Source organism: Microcebus murinus, chromosome 19, assembly GCF_040939455.1.
Source record: "Microcebus murinus isolate Inina chromosome 19, M.murinus_Inina_mat1.0, whole genome shotgun sequence".
In the NCBI taxonomy this organism is placed as follows: Eukaryota; Metazoa; Chordata; class Mammalia; order Primates; family Cheirogaleidae; genus Microcebus; species Microcebus murinus.
In genome coordinates, this window is record NC_134122.1 from 3,050,410 (window position 1) to 3,063,735 (window position 13,326).

The 13,326-nt window shown below is 44.6% G+C and overlaps 1 long non-coding RNA gene across 1 annotated transcript; it reads left to right on the forward strand.

The window, feature by feature from the left end:
- Positions 1-79: 79 nt before the first annotated feature.
- Positions 80-938, forward strand: LOC105859716 (uncharacterized). Its single transcript, XR_012913472.1, has 2 exons — positions 80-649; positions 756-938. It is a non-coding gene; the product is annotated as an uncharacterized LOC105859716 (long non-coding RNA).
- Positions 939-13,326: the final 12,388 nt, after the last annotated feature.

Consider the following 13,326-nt stretch of genomic DNA (forward strand, 5'->3'; position numbering starts at 1 on the left):
CGCGGGCGCGGGCGCGCGGCGTCGGCGGCGGGTGCTTCCGGGCCGCGCCGGGCGGGGCGAGGCCGGACCAGGCGGAAGCTGCGCCTGACGTGCTGGGTGGCCGCAGCCCGCGCCCAAGTAAAGTCTATTACTTGTAGAGGAAGAGTCGGGTGAGTTTACGGCGCTGTCGCAGCAGTTTTAAGAGAAAGTCTGGTTCGGCACTCAGGAAAGGTTTGCTGAGACAATGGCGGCCCCCTCGGAGCGCACCTGCCTGTGGAGCAGACGAGTTACCGGAGTGAGGGGAATTCCGAGAGACCCCAAGTCCAGCCTGGCAGGCCCGGGGGAGCTTCCCTCCTGGAGCGGGTAGCGTGAAAGTTGAGGCCCGGTGGTCGGGTAGCGTTAGCTACGGGAAGAGGGGATTGTGCCGCGCGTGCCTGGGGGTGCGGAGTTGTCTAGGGCTTGAGGGGAAGATGAGGCTGGAGGGGTCGCCGCCACGGGCTGAAATTTGAGGGACTTCATAAGTCGTATTAAGGGTTTGAACTTCAACCTGGGGTCTTCGGGAACCAATTAAGATTTCGTTTTCAAAGGCCATTCTAATTGCAGTGTGAAAATGGATTGGGGGAGCAAGACTGGAGGCCACGAGACCCATTAGGAGGCTGCTACAATCTGGGTGAGAAAAGGGAGTGCCCGAGTTAGGAAGTGGAGTGAAGAGAATGGAGACCTCTTAAGGTGTTAAGAGTTCTCATCGCCGACTTGTTTGTTGTTATGACTTGCAGGTTTGTGGCCTGAGCATCTGAGTGAATGTGATCCCAGTCACTGAAAAGATCACAGAAGTGTGAAGGAACAGGTTTGGAGAGAAGATAATATGTTTATTTAAAGATGTAATTCACATATCAAAATTCACACTTTAAAGTGTGCAATTCAGTGGTTTTTAATACATTTGCAAGATTATGCAGCCATCATCACTATCAATTCCAGAACATTTTATTACTTCCAAATAGAAACTGCCGTGCCACCGTTATTCACTCCTCATTCCCGTTTACCCCATTCCCTGGCTGTTACTAATCTGCTTTCTGTTTCTATAGGTTTCCTGTTCTGTACATTTTATATACATGGAATCAAACAATATGGGTGGCCTTTTCAGTCTGGCTTTTACTAAGCATGATTTTAAGGTTCATCCATGTTGTAGCATGAATCAGTACTCCATTCCTTTTCGTGGCTGAATAATATTCCAGTGCATGGATATACCACATTGTTTCCCTGTTTATCAAATGATGGACACGGTTGTTTCCACTTTTTGACTTATAAATAATGGTGCTATGAACATTTCTGTACAAGTTTTTGTGCACTAGGAGTGGAATTACTGGGTAAAACTACATTTAGTTCTGAATATTGAGTTTCAAATGCTAATAGGACTTTCAAGTAATTTTTCTGTATAAAGGAGTTAGGTGTTACTTGCTTTCCGGCTTTAGAAACCTATTAGGTTGTAACATGGTTTCCACTTGGATTAGTTAAGTAGATAAGATTGGTAGGCAGCTCAGTGGCATGAATGGAGTTGGGGTCAGGTGTCTAAAATCCCTTGGGATTTTAATTTATAGAGGTGGACTGAGTGACAAGATGGAGAGGCCAGTGCCATTGAAAGAATTTATTACTTAACATTTCCCAAGAAAAGAGGGCATGCCATAATATGCAGAGCCACAGGGGAAGCGTCAGCTTTTGATCAGGAAGAAGTAGAAACAAGGAGAAAGCTAGGCCAGAGCCTTTATGGGGTTTCCACAGGAATAACACGTCAGGGCAGAGTAGACATTTTAGGATTGGGTAATTTAAATACTTCCAGCTGGCTTTAACTTTGGGTGTTCTCTAGTTGCCTGGTACCTGGCCATGGGCTGGTTTAGGACAGGAGAAATAATTGGCTTCATGTGTGAGAGTTAGATAAAGGGGGTGGTAGGCTTACTATGAAAGGTATGCTCCCCAGTAAGTTGTTTACTCTCTTTAGTAATTAGCTAGTTCTGAGAGAGTTTTTCTCTGCCAGTAAGATTTTTTAAGATGTCAAAATATAAGATACAGAAGAAGGTTTTAAATGACTAGTACTCATGGACATGGCTGGGATAATGTGAAGGACAATTGTAAAGGTAGAGATTATTTTTCTCCAGTAAGATTGAAAACAGAGTACCTGAATCCTATTTAGGATTTAAGCTTCTTAGAATCTAGACCAGTAAAGGAAGCTCTGTCTCCCTATCCCAACCCAAAATCTGGCTATATTATTTATTTACATAAAATAAGTTAGTTTAGGCTGGGCACAATGGCTCATGCCTATAATTCTAGCACTCTGGGAGGCCGAGGCAGGCGGATTGTTTGAGCTCGGGAGTTCGAGACCAGCCTGAGCAACAGCGAGACCCCGTCTCTACTAAAAAAAAAAAATAGAAATTAGCTGGACAACTAAAAATATATCGAAAAAATTAGCCGGGCATGGTGGCACATGCTTGTAGTCCCAGCTACTCAGTAGGCTGAGGCAGTAGGATCGCTTGAGCCCAGGAGATTGAGGTTGCTGTGAGCTAGGCTGATGCCACGGCACTCACTCTAGCCTGGGCAACAAAGTGAGACTCTGTCTCAAAAAAAAAAAAAGGTGAGGACTGTTCTTGTGTTTGGTAAACCTTATAGGGTTTATCTGAAAGAGAAAATGGATGCAGAAGTACCTGGAAAAATTAAGAATTTTACTCCAAGTAGAGATTCTGTTTTCCTAGTTCATAGGAGTCGATCATTTTTGGGTCCGGGGAAAAAACAAAGGTTGAATATGCCGATTGTCACTTCCTTGCCCTCCTGGAATATTTCCTTTTTGAAAACTTTTGGTATCTTTTACTGAGTTAATGTTTTAAACAGTTCTGAGGAAGAATTGAAAGGTTTTTGTCCCAGGTCTGTAGTTTGATTATAAATCAAAAAGCCAAAACCTGGCCGGGCGCAGTGGCTCATGCCTGTAATCCTAGCACTCTGGGAGGCTGAGGCTGGCGGATTACTCGAGGTCAGGAGTTCAAAACCAGCCTGAGCAAGAGCAAGACCCTGTCTCTACTATAAATAGAAAGAAATTAATTGGCCAACTAATATCTATAGAAAAAATTAGCTGGGCATGGTGGCGCATGCCTGGAGTCCCAGCTACTCAGGAGGCTGAGGCAATAGGATTGCTTGAGCCCCAGAAGTTTGAGGTTGCTGTGAGCTAGGCTGACGCCATGGCACTCACTCTAGCCTAGGCAACAAAGCGAGACTCTGTCTCAAAAAGAAAAAAAAAAAAGCCAAAACCTGTCCAGGTCTCTCTCATTGATCTTGTTAGAGGTTAGGGAGAGGGGAAATTGAACAAGGAAAGAATTGTCTTCTCACTTCTTTGATTGTGTTAACTTTTATTTACTGTTGTGTAATACTATTTCCTGTATTGCCAAAATTACTGAAATTGGGAAGGGAAATACCATTTACATGTCTGAGTACCCAGAAGTTACTCTAGGTAATGCTACATTTCTTGCAGTGTCCTACCACTGCTACCTTTTGTGTGATGTAGCTGTTTTGCTAGATGAGTTTAAGGAAAATTCCATGTTCCATGAAAGGGCTGTATATGCAAAGCCCCCAAATGCCAAAATATCCAAGAAACCAAAGAATAAAGCAGACAAATCTAGTTTATTGGTAAAGGGTATTTTATTGGGGAAACTTAAAGACAGAAGTGTGGTCTTGGGTAGCTGCAAGATAGGTAGATCTCTATGCCTGTTACTCCCCAGACCCAGGACTTATGTGTCATAGCCTATAATTTGTGTTGTAACATTAAGGTGGCTTTGATTTAAAGGCGGGATTTATAGTGAGTACATGTTCTTATAGTAAGGACAGTAAATAAAGAAGAAATCAGGAGGCATTCACAGGACTGGGGTTAATCCGGATTCAGCGTGGTGGATTCACATCCAAGATGGAATCACTTTTGTCTCCACACATGCAGATGTACTGGCCTCAACTGCAAAGCAGTGTTTTCCATAATAAAGATTGATAATGGGCAGGCTGGTGGCTCATGGCCTGTAATCCTAGCACTCTGGGAGGCAAGGCAGGGATCATTCAAGGTCAGGAGTTTGAAACCAGCCTGAGCAAGAGCAAAATCCTGTGTCTGCTTAAAAATAGAAAGAAATTAATTGGCAAACTCAAAAATTAGCTGGGCATGGTGGCGTATGCCTGTAGTCCCAGCTACTCTGGAGGCTGAGGCAGAAGGATTGCTTGAGCCCAGGAGTTTGAGGTTGCCGTGAGCTAGGCTGATGCCATGGCACTCTAGCCCAGGCAACAGAATGAGACTATGTCTCAAAAAAAAAAGGTACTGATAATGACACTCATAATTTTGATGTTTAAATTAAGTCATCTTCACTTAATATTTTAAGACAGTAATACTCCCCCAAACCATTTACAGATTCAATGTAATCCCTATCAAAATCCCAAGATCCCTTTTTTCAGAAGTGGAAAAACTGGTCTTAAAATCCCAAATAGCCTCCAGCTTTGTCGTTTTTCAAGAACATACTTTCCTGTTTCAAAACTTACTACAAAGCTATAGTAATCAAGACTGAGGTACCAGCATAAGGTTAGACATAGGTCAGTGAATAGAATTTGAGAGTCGGGAAATAAACTCATGCATTTATGGGCAACAGAGTTTTTAAAAATTTTATTTTATTTTTTTTGTGGAGATGGGGTCTGGCCATGTTGCCCAGGCTGGTCTTGAACTCCTGGCCTCAGACTATCCTCCCACCTCAGCCTCCCAAGGTTCTGGCTTACAAGCATGAGCCATTGTGCCCAGCCCTGGAAATTGATTTTGACAAGGATGCCAAGACCATTCAGTGGGGAAAGAATAGTTTCTTCAATAAATAGTGGTGGTGGTGGTGGGGGGGGGGGGGTGGATAATAGGATATCACATGCAAAAGAATGAAGTTTTTTTTTTTGAGACAGAGTCTCGCTTTGTTGCCCAGGCTAGAGTGAGTGCCATGGCGTCAGCCTAGTTCACAGCAACCTCAAACTCCTGGGCTCAAGCAATCCTGCTGCCTCAGCCTCCCGAGTAGCTGGGACTACAGGCATGTGCCACCATGCCCAACTAATTTTTTCTAAATATATTAATTGGCCAATTAATTTCTTTCTATTTACTATAAATATAGTAGAGACGGGTCTTGCTCTTGCTCAGGCTGGTTTCGAACTCCTGATCTCGAGCAGTCCTGCCTTGACCTCCCAGAGTGCTAGGATTACAGGCGTGAGCCACCACGCCCAGCCAAGAATGAAGTTGAACCCTTACCTCATAGTATGTACAAAAATTAGAATGGATCAAAGATGTAAATGTAAGAGCTAAAACCATAAAACTCTTAATGGGTAAATCTTCATGACCTTGGATTTGGCAATGGGTTCCAGACATGACAGAAAAAGTACAAGTAGCAAAAGTTAAAAATAGATAAATTGGGCTTTATCAAAATTAAAAACTTGTATGTCGAAGTACACTATCAAGATAGTGAAAAGACAGACCACAGAATGGGGGAAAATATTTTGCAAATCATATACCTGATTAGAGTCTGTGCTATAGTCTGAATATTTATTCCCCCCAAAATTCACATGTTGATCTTAGTCACAAGATGGGCAAAAACAACAAAAAAAAAATTCACATGTTGAAATGCTTACCACCAAGGTGATGGTTTTAGGAGGTGAGGCCTTTAGGAGGTAATTAGGACATGAGGTGGAGCCCTCACGAATGGAATTAGTGCCCTTATAAAAGAGCCCCAAGAGAGCTTATCCTCAGTATTTTTAAATTCTAATGTCTATTTCCAGTTCTTCTAAGTATTTCATTAGGTCAGCAGACTTGTTATAAATGTAAAGAAAATTGACATGTATGGCTTTCCTTTCAAAAAGTTCACATGTCATATTCATCGCATGTCACATTCATTGAGTCACATTTATGTCATTTAATCACGTGTGACTGGGTAACAAGCGTTTCAGATATCAAAAAGCTCCATATAGTTAGAACAGGAATCTTTTGTTTTTGAACCTGAAGTGGCCCCAAATAAGCACTGAGTTTTACCCCAGGAAGAAAAAAGCATCCATGATTTATGTTGTAGGCACCATGATTTATGGCTTTAACCTTTTCCGTCCGTTTATCTCTCTTAATCCTCTAAAAAACCCTATGAGATTATAAATGAGGGAATTGGCTCAGGGCAATTAATTTATCCAAGGTCACAAAGCTGACAAATCAGATCTAAGATTGAGCCCAGATCTGTCTAAATACAAATTGACCATCTCACCCAATTATCTTTCCCCAAATCCCAGGGAATCCAGGGGTTATATTTTGGGGACTGGCTACTGCTGCATCATTTTTCTGACCTTAATAGGAACTTCAGACCATTGACTCCTTTGTTTTCTCTTTTCCACGTCCTTATGTAGCTTGTGGGCCATCATGTCTGTAATATATTCTTACTGGTTCTATTTATCTTCATTCCACCTAGGCTGCAAAACCTCAACCCTGCTCCTCTTTGTACCCATTCCTTTAGACAATCAGCTGAGCACTACTGGGTAAAATCCTACCACAGGGCATGTAGCATCACTTTAAATTCATGATCATCCACCTCAAACAGGCCTTCAGCACCCTCTTGTATTAATACTTCTTTTTTATGCTAAAAAGTCCACTTACATTTTCCTTCTCTGTTGGATTGTTCACATTAGTTTGTGTCTATCTGCATTAACATCTTCCATATTAAAACCTCCCATATTTTAATTACAAAATATTTGAAAAAGTAGTAGTCTTCTACCTCTTCTCCATTCTCACTCACTGAGGTATGTTGACGTCTGATGTATTAACATATATCTTTTCTACTCTATGCTTTTATAAATATACATATGTAGCCTTTTTGTTTGATAGCCTCTACCAAAAATGGAATAATACTATGCACATTACATTTTGTTTTTCTTGTGAGCATTTCTCTAAGTCAATAGATAGCTATATTCTATATTGAATCAAATGTTTCCCTATTGATAAAAATGTATATATAGTTTTTATCATTATAAATAATCATACAATAAATATCTTTGTACTTATATCCTGTGTATATGTGTTTTTATTTATATTGAAGAGTCCTAAATATAGGATTGGTGAGCTAAAGGGTATGTGTGTTTTGTTTGGTTTGCCTGTTGTTTTAAAAAAGCTACCTACACATTGTTAATAATTTATTTTAAGGAACTTCAGAAGGTAGCCAGGCATGGTGGCGCATGCCTGTAGTCCCAGCTACTTGGGAGGCTGAGGCAGGAGAATCACTTGAGCCCAGGAGTTTGGGGTTGCTGTGAGCTAGGTTGATGCCACAGCACTGTAGCCCAGGTGACAGAGCGAGACTCTGTGTCAAAAAAAAAAAAACCACAAAAAATTCAGAAGGGTACAAAAATTCCCCTCTCTCCTCTGGCTTCCGGGCCCCTAGATACCTAGACTCTCTCCTCAGAGGCATCTTGAAATATTCCAGACATTTTCTATATACATGTAAGTATATGTAAATCCATAGTCCTTGCTTTTTCTTTTCCTGTTTTGTTTTTTTTTTTTTTGGTAGCGGGGAGACAGACTCTTACTTTGTTGCCCATGCTAGAGTACAGTGACATCATCATAGCTCACTATAGCCTCAAACTCCTGGGTTCAAGCCATCCTACCCACCTCAGCCTCCCAAGTATCTGGGACTACAAGTGGGCAACACCCTGCCCAGCTAATTTTTTCTACTTTTTTGTAGCGACAGGGTTTCACTGTGTTGATTAGGCTGGCCTCGAACTCCTGGCCTCAAGCAGTCCTCCTGCCTTAGCCTCCCAAAGTGTCTCTCCATTTTCGTTTCATGTATTTTGAAGACTTTTTTTTTTTTTTTTTTTGAGACAGAGTCTTATTTGTTGCCTAGGTCTAAAATGCAATGACCTCATCATAGCTCACTGCAACCTCAAACTCCTGGGTTCAAGCCATCCTCCTGCCTCAACCTCCTAAAGTAGCTGGGACTACAGGCATAGAACACCACTCCCAGCTAACTTTTCTTTCTTTTTTTTTTTTTTTTTTTAGAGGTGGAGTCTAGCTATGTTGCTCAAGCTGGTCTTGAACTCCTGGCCTCAAGCAGTCCTCCAACCTCGGCCTTCCAAAGTGCTAGGATTATAGATAAGCATGAGCCCAGTTTTTGAAGCGCTTGTTATTCTTTTTGATGCTATCATAAGTGGAATTGTTTTTCTAATTTCCTTTCCAGATTGTTCATTGTTAGTATATAGAATTGCAAATGATTTTTGTGTGTTAACTTTATATCCTGCTACTTTACTGAATTCTTTTTATTAGTTGTAATAACTTTTTTGTGAAATCTTTAGAGTTTCTTACAAGATCTCAATAATTTTACTTCTTCTTTTCCAATTTGTTTTTTTTTTTTTTTTTTTTTTTTTTTTTTTGAGACAGTGTCTCACTTTATTGCCCAGGCCAGAGTGAGTGCCATGGCATCAGCCTAGCTCACAGCAACCTCAATCTCCTGGGCTCAAGCGATCCTCCTGCCTCAGCCTCCCGAGTAGCTGGGACTACAGGCATGCACCACCATGCCCGGCTCATTTTTTCTATATATATTTTTAGTTGGTCAATTATTTTATTTCTATTTTTGGTAGAGACGGGGTCTCGCACAGGCTGGTTTCGAACTCCTGACCTCCAGCGATCCTCCCGCCTCGGCCTCCCAAAGTGCTAGGATTACAGGCGTGAGCCACCGCGCCCGGCCATTCTTTTCCAATTTGGATACCCTCCTTCCCTCCCTTCCTCATTGCTCTGACTAGAACTTCCAGTGCTATGTCGAATACTGTGGCAAAAGGAGACATTCTCACCTTGTTCCTAATGTTAGAGGAAAAATTTTTAGTCTTTAACTCTTGCATATGATGTTCAATGTAGATTTTTTTATGTGTGGTTTTTATTATGTTGAGGTAGTTCCCTTCTCCTAGTTTGTTGAGTTTTTTCATCATGAGAGGGTGTTGGATTTTGTCAGATATTTCTGCATCATTGAGATGATCATATGATTTTTTCCCTTTATTCTGTTAATGTGGTCTATTATACTGATCAGTTTTTAGAGGTTGAACCATCCTTGAATTTCAGGAATAAATCCCACTTGGTCACAGTGTGTAATCCATCTAATATACTGCTGAATTCAGTTTGCTAGTACTTGTAGAAGATGTCTACATCAATGTGCATAAGGGATATTAGTCTGTAGTTTTCTTGTAGTATCTTTGTCTGGCTTTGGTATGAGGGTAATGCTGGCCTCATAGAGTGAGTTATAAAGTATTCCATACCCTTCCGTTTTTTGGAAAAGTTTGAGAAGGATTAGTTCTTTAAATGTTTAGTTGCACCACAGTCCCAACTACACAGGAGGCAGAAGCAGGAAGATCACTTGAGCCCAGGAGTTTGAGTCTAGCCTGGGTACCATAGCAAGACCTCATCTCTTAATAAAATAAAATAAATGTTGGTAGAATTCACCACTGAAGCCATCAGATCCAGGAATCTTAGGAGATTTTTTATTACTGATTTAATCTGCTTATTAGTTAGTTATAGGTTTGTTCAGTTTTTCTATTTCTTTGTGATTTAGTCTTGGTATGTTTTTTGGTTTTGCTTGTTTTTTTGTGAGACAGGGTCTTGCTCTGTCTCTCAGGCTATAGTGCAGTGGCATGATCATAGCTCACTGTAATGTAGAATTCCTGGATTCAAGTGATTCTCCTTCCTCAGCATCCCAAGTAGTTGGGACTCCAGGCATGCACCACCATGCCTGGCTAATTTTTAAAAATATTTTGTAGAGACAAGGTCTCACTATATTGCCCAGGCTAGTCTTGAACTCCCAGGCTCTAGTGATCCTCCCACCTTGGCCTCCCAAAGAACTAGGATTATAGGTGTGAGCCACCGTGCCCAGCCCACAGTCCACCTTTCATTGCCTATTTGTGTTACTGAAACATTCTTTGCTGCATGCTAGTCTTTGTCATTGGAGAGTGCTGGAGGCAAAAGGGCTTTTCTTGGTTCCATGTGCTTCGCTTATGCCTGTTCTGTGACCAAGGTTGGCATGTGGGACATGTGGGACGCTTGGGCAGCTTTCAGGCAAGTTCCATGGCACCCTGCTGGCCTCCTGGCAACTTTCTAGTGAGTTCAACAGCAATCCTCCCAACCGTGGTGGCTTTCCAGCACTCCTGCAACCAGCCTTCTTGCTAATTTTGTTAGCACCCTCACAGGTGGTTCTTGGCTCCCAGCCTTGGCCTGGGACAGTCCAGTAAACATCACCATCCAATGGGTGGCTGCCACCACACCCTCTCCTAGGTCTGAATCCTTCCCTTAGGCACCTCCCTTCACCCGAGGGTGTTTGTAGATATCTCTTTTGCTTCCTCTTAGTTAATTCCCTGTAAATAGTTAATACTTCTTTATAACAGGCTGGGCATGGTGGCTCATGCCTGTAATCCTAGTACTCTGGGAGGCCGAGGCTGGTGGATCGCTCAAGGTCAGGAGTTTGAAACCAGCCTGAGCAAGAGCAAGACCCGTCTCTACTAAAAATAGAAAGAAAGTAATTGGCCAACTAAAATATATATAGAAAAAATTAGCTGGGCATTGGTGGCGGATGCCTATAGTCCCAGCTACTCAGGAGGCTGAGGCAGTAGGATTGCTTGAGCCCAGGAGTCTGAGGTTGCTGTGAGCTAGGCTGATGCCACGGCACTCTAGCCTGGGCAACAGAGTGAGACTGTGTCCAAAAAATAATAATAATTCTTTATACCAAACTTCCCTTATTGAAAATACCATGTGGTTTTTGTCTCCTGATGGGACCCTGACTGATAGACCTGGTGATGTTTTCACTAGATGCTGAATATTGTGAATTTTAAATTGTTGGCTGCTGAGTTTCATTTTAGTCCTTTAGGTAGTGTTGGATTTTGGTCTGGCATGAAGTTAAGTCCCTTAGAATCAGTTGCTCCTTCAGAGGCTTGCTTCTAAGCTTTGTTCTGGTGGGTCCAGAGCTACCTTTAGTCTACAGTTGATGTAGCTCCATTCCTAAGGGTGACAGCATTCTGAGGCTTCTTCACCCAGCATCTCCTGTGAATTTGGAGATCTTTCCACAGTGGCTTGTGGGAACACAGAATACTCTCGTCCCTGTGTGAGCTCCGGGGATTGTTTCCTCTGCTTCTCTTCAAGGAGTCTTCCCTGGCCTCCTTGTGTGGTTTCTCTTGCACAGGCACAGGTGGGTCTTCACCGGGAATCATGTCCGGGAGTTCTTCCTCTCCAGTGCTCTAGCCTGCAGATCCCAGCCGCCCTGAACTCTCCACAGTGTTTTCTCAGCTCGGGGAGACTTGGGTTCTGTCTGCATTTCTCCTCCCTGCACTGCCACCTGGAACTCACCTCCCGCCTGGAACTGGTGCAGTTGTAGGACTCGCTCCCCGTCCAGTTTCCCTTCTCTCGGGTTCACTGTCCTGCACTGTTTTCTTCCACTGACTAAAGACAAAATTATGTTGTCCGGTTTCCCAGTTGCTCTGAGTCTCTGCTACTCCATCTTGAATGAGCATGTAAACAGACAGACAGACAGACAAGGCAGCCTGTCAGAAGTCTGATGAAGTCTCAGAACAGGTGGTGCCTGCTGGCTAAGCCCACGGACATTATTAACATTCCTTTTTTCCTTCTTTTTGTTAACCAGTCATGGTGTGAATGGAAACAGCAAGGTGGCGGAGGCTGTGAGTGAGTGACGTGGGGGCAGCCTGGGGGCAGCCTCCCCAGCAAGCTCACCTTTTACTAGCTTCCTACAGCTGTGTCATCCGTGGTGTGGGACGCCTTGGAAGACCGGGGCCTTGTCTCTGGGGCCCAAGTGAGGAAAGGAGCTGATCACCCCTGCACTTGACTGCCCTGCCTGACAGCCCCCTCTCCCCCCGACTCCAGGAGACTGTAGACGATGGCGAGCAGGCTGCACAAGGCCACCTGTCCCCTCTGGCTTTGGGTTGACCAGAAGACCAAGCTGGACCTGTCCCCAGCCCCCAGGTGCCACCACTAATCCCACCTAAGGCCCATCCACGCCCTGCTGCAGCTCCCTGCTGGAGGACAGGCATGGCCCCAACTAGCAGCTGTGCCCCACGCAGGCCACAGGGGAGGGAATCCAGGAGGCCACCCGCATAAGGTGAGTGGACACGTTTACATGGTGACAGGCAAGAACAGAGCTGAGCGCGATGGCTCACACCTATAATCCTAGCACTCTGGGAGGCTGAGGCAAGGAGATTGAGCTAAGGAGTTCGAGACCAGCCTGAGCAAGAGCGAGACCCCGTCTCTACTAAAACAAATAGAAAGAAATTAGCTGGACAACTAAAAATATATAGAAAAATATTAGCCGGGCATGGTGGCGCATGCCCGTAGTCTCAGCTACTCGGAAGGCTGAGGCAGGAGGATTGCTTGAGCCCAGGAGTTTGAGGTTGCCGTGAGCTAGGCTGATGCTATGGCACTCTAGCCCGGGCAACAGAGTGAGACTCTGTCTCAAAAAAAAAAAAAAAAAAAAAAAAAAGTAAGAACAGTGCTGCTCCCCTGAGCCTGGAGCCTGCGATGCCTGAGCAGGCCGGGTCTTGAAGCTGCCTTTCCTGCTTTCCTCCTGAGGGTGCTTTCTGGTCCCTCCCTGGGGCAGTGCCCAGACCTCTGGAGGCAGGGCCCTGTGTCTGCCCACATTCGGGGGCTCAGCACAGGCAGAACCTCTGGGGAGCCCCTCAGCTGATGGGGAGAGGAAGCACAGCGTCCTGGGCTGACTGCAGGTGTCTGTCCTGGAAGCCACTGTTGGGGGAAGGCTGTTCCGCTTGAGCCTTTCCCTGTGAAATGGCTTCACCCAGCTGAGCCCCACAGGCTCTGTGAAAGCATGAAGTGCTCTCTGCAATGTCCCCCACCCCCAGAGAAGAGTTCAGTTACAGAGAATGTAACAGCTCATGGCTTACCGCGGGCGGTGGGATGGCAGAAATACCCAGGGGAGTGGAAAACCGTGGTTTCCCCACACCAGGCTGGGCTGTCCACTGGCAGGGCCGCGTTACCTCAGGGCCCTGCACTCTGAGGTCCAGAATGCCTAGGGGACAGGTCTAGGGGACAGGTGAGCAGAGCGTGGGGACTTGTGGCCCACAGTTTTGCACTCAGGCCTGAGGGTCTATGGTTATAGCCATGGCAGCCACCATGTCACGGGGTGGGGGGGTTGCATTGTGACTCTGGTCTCGGCCCCAGGGCTGCTGACCAGCGCGAGGCTCCTGCTGGGCTCGGGTGTGAAGCCCCTTCCTCTGCGTGGAGACAGGCCCACGCCAGCCCCACCCTGGTGTGTGTTGCTCACAGTTCTCAGCCTCGCG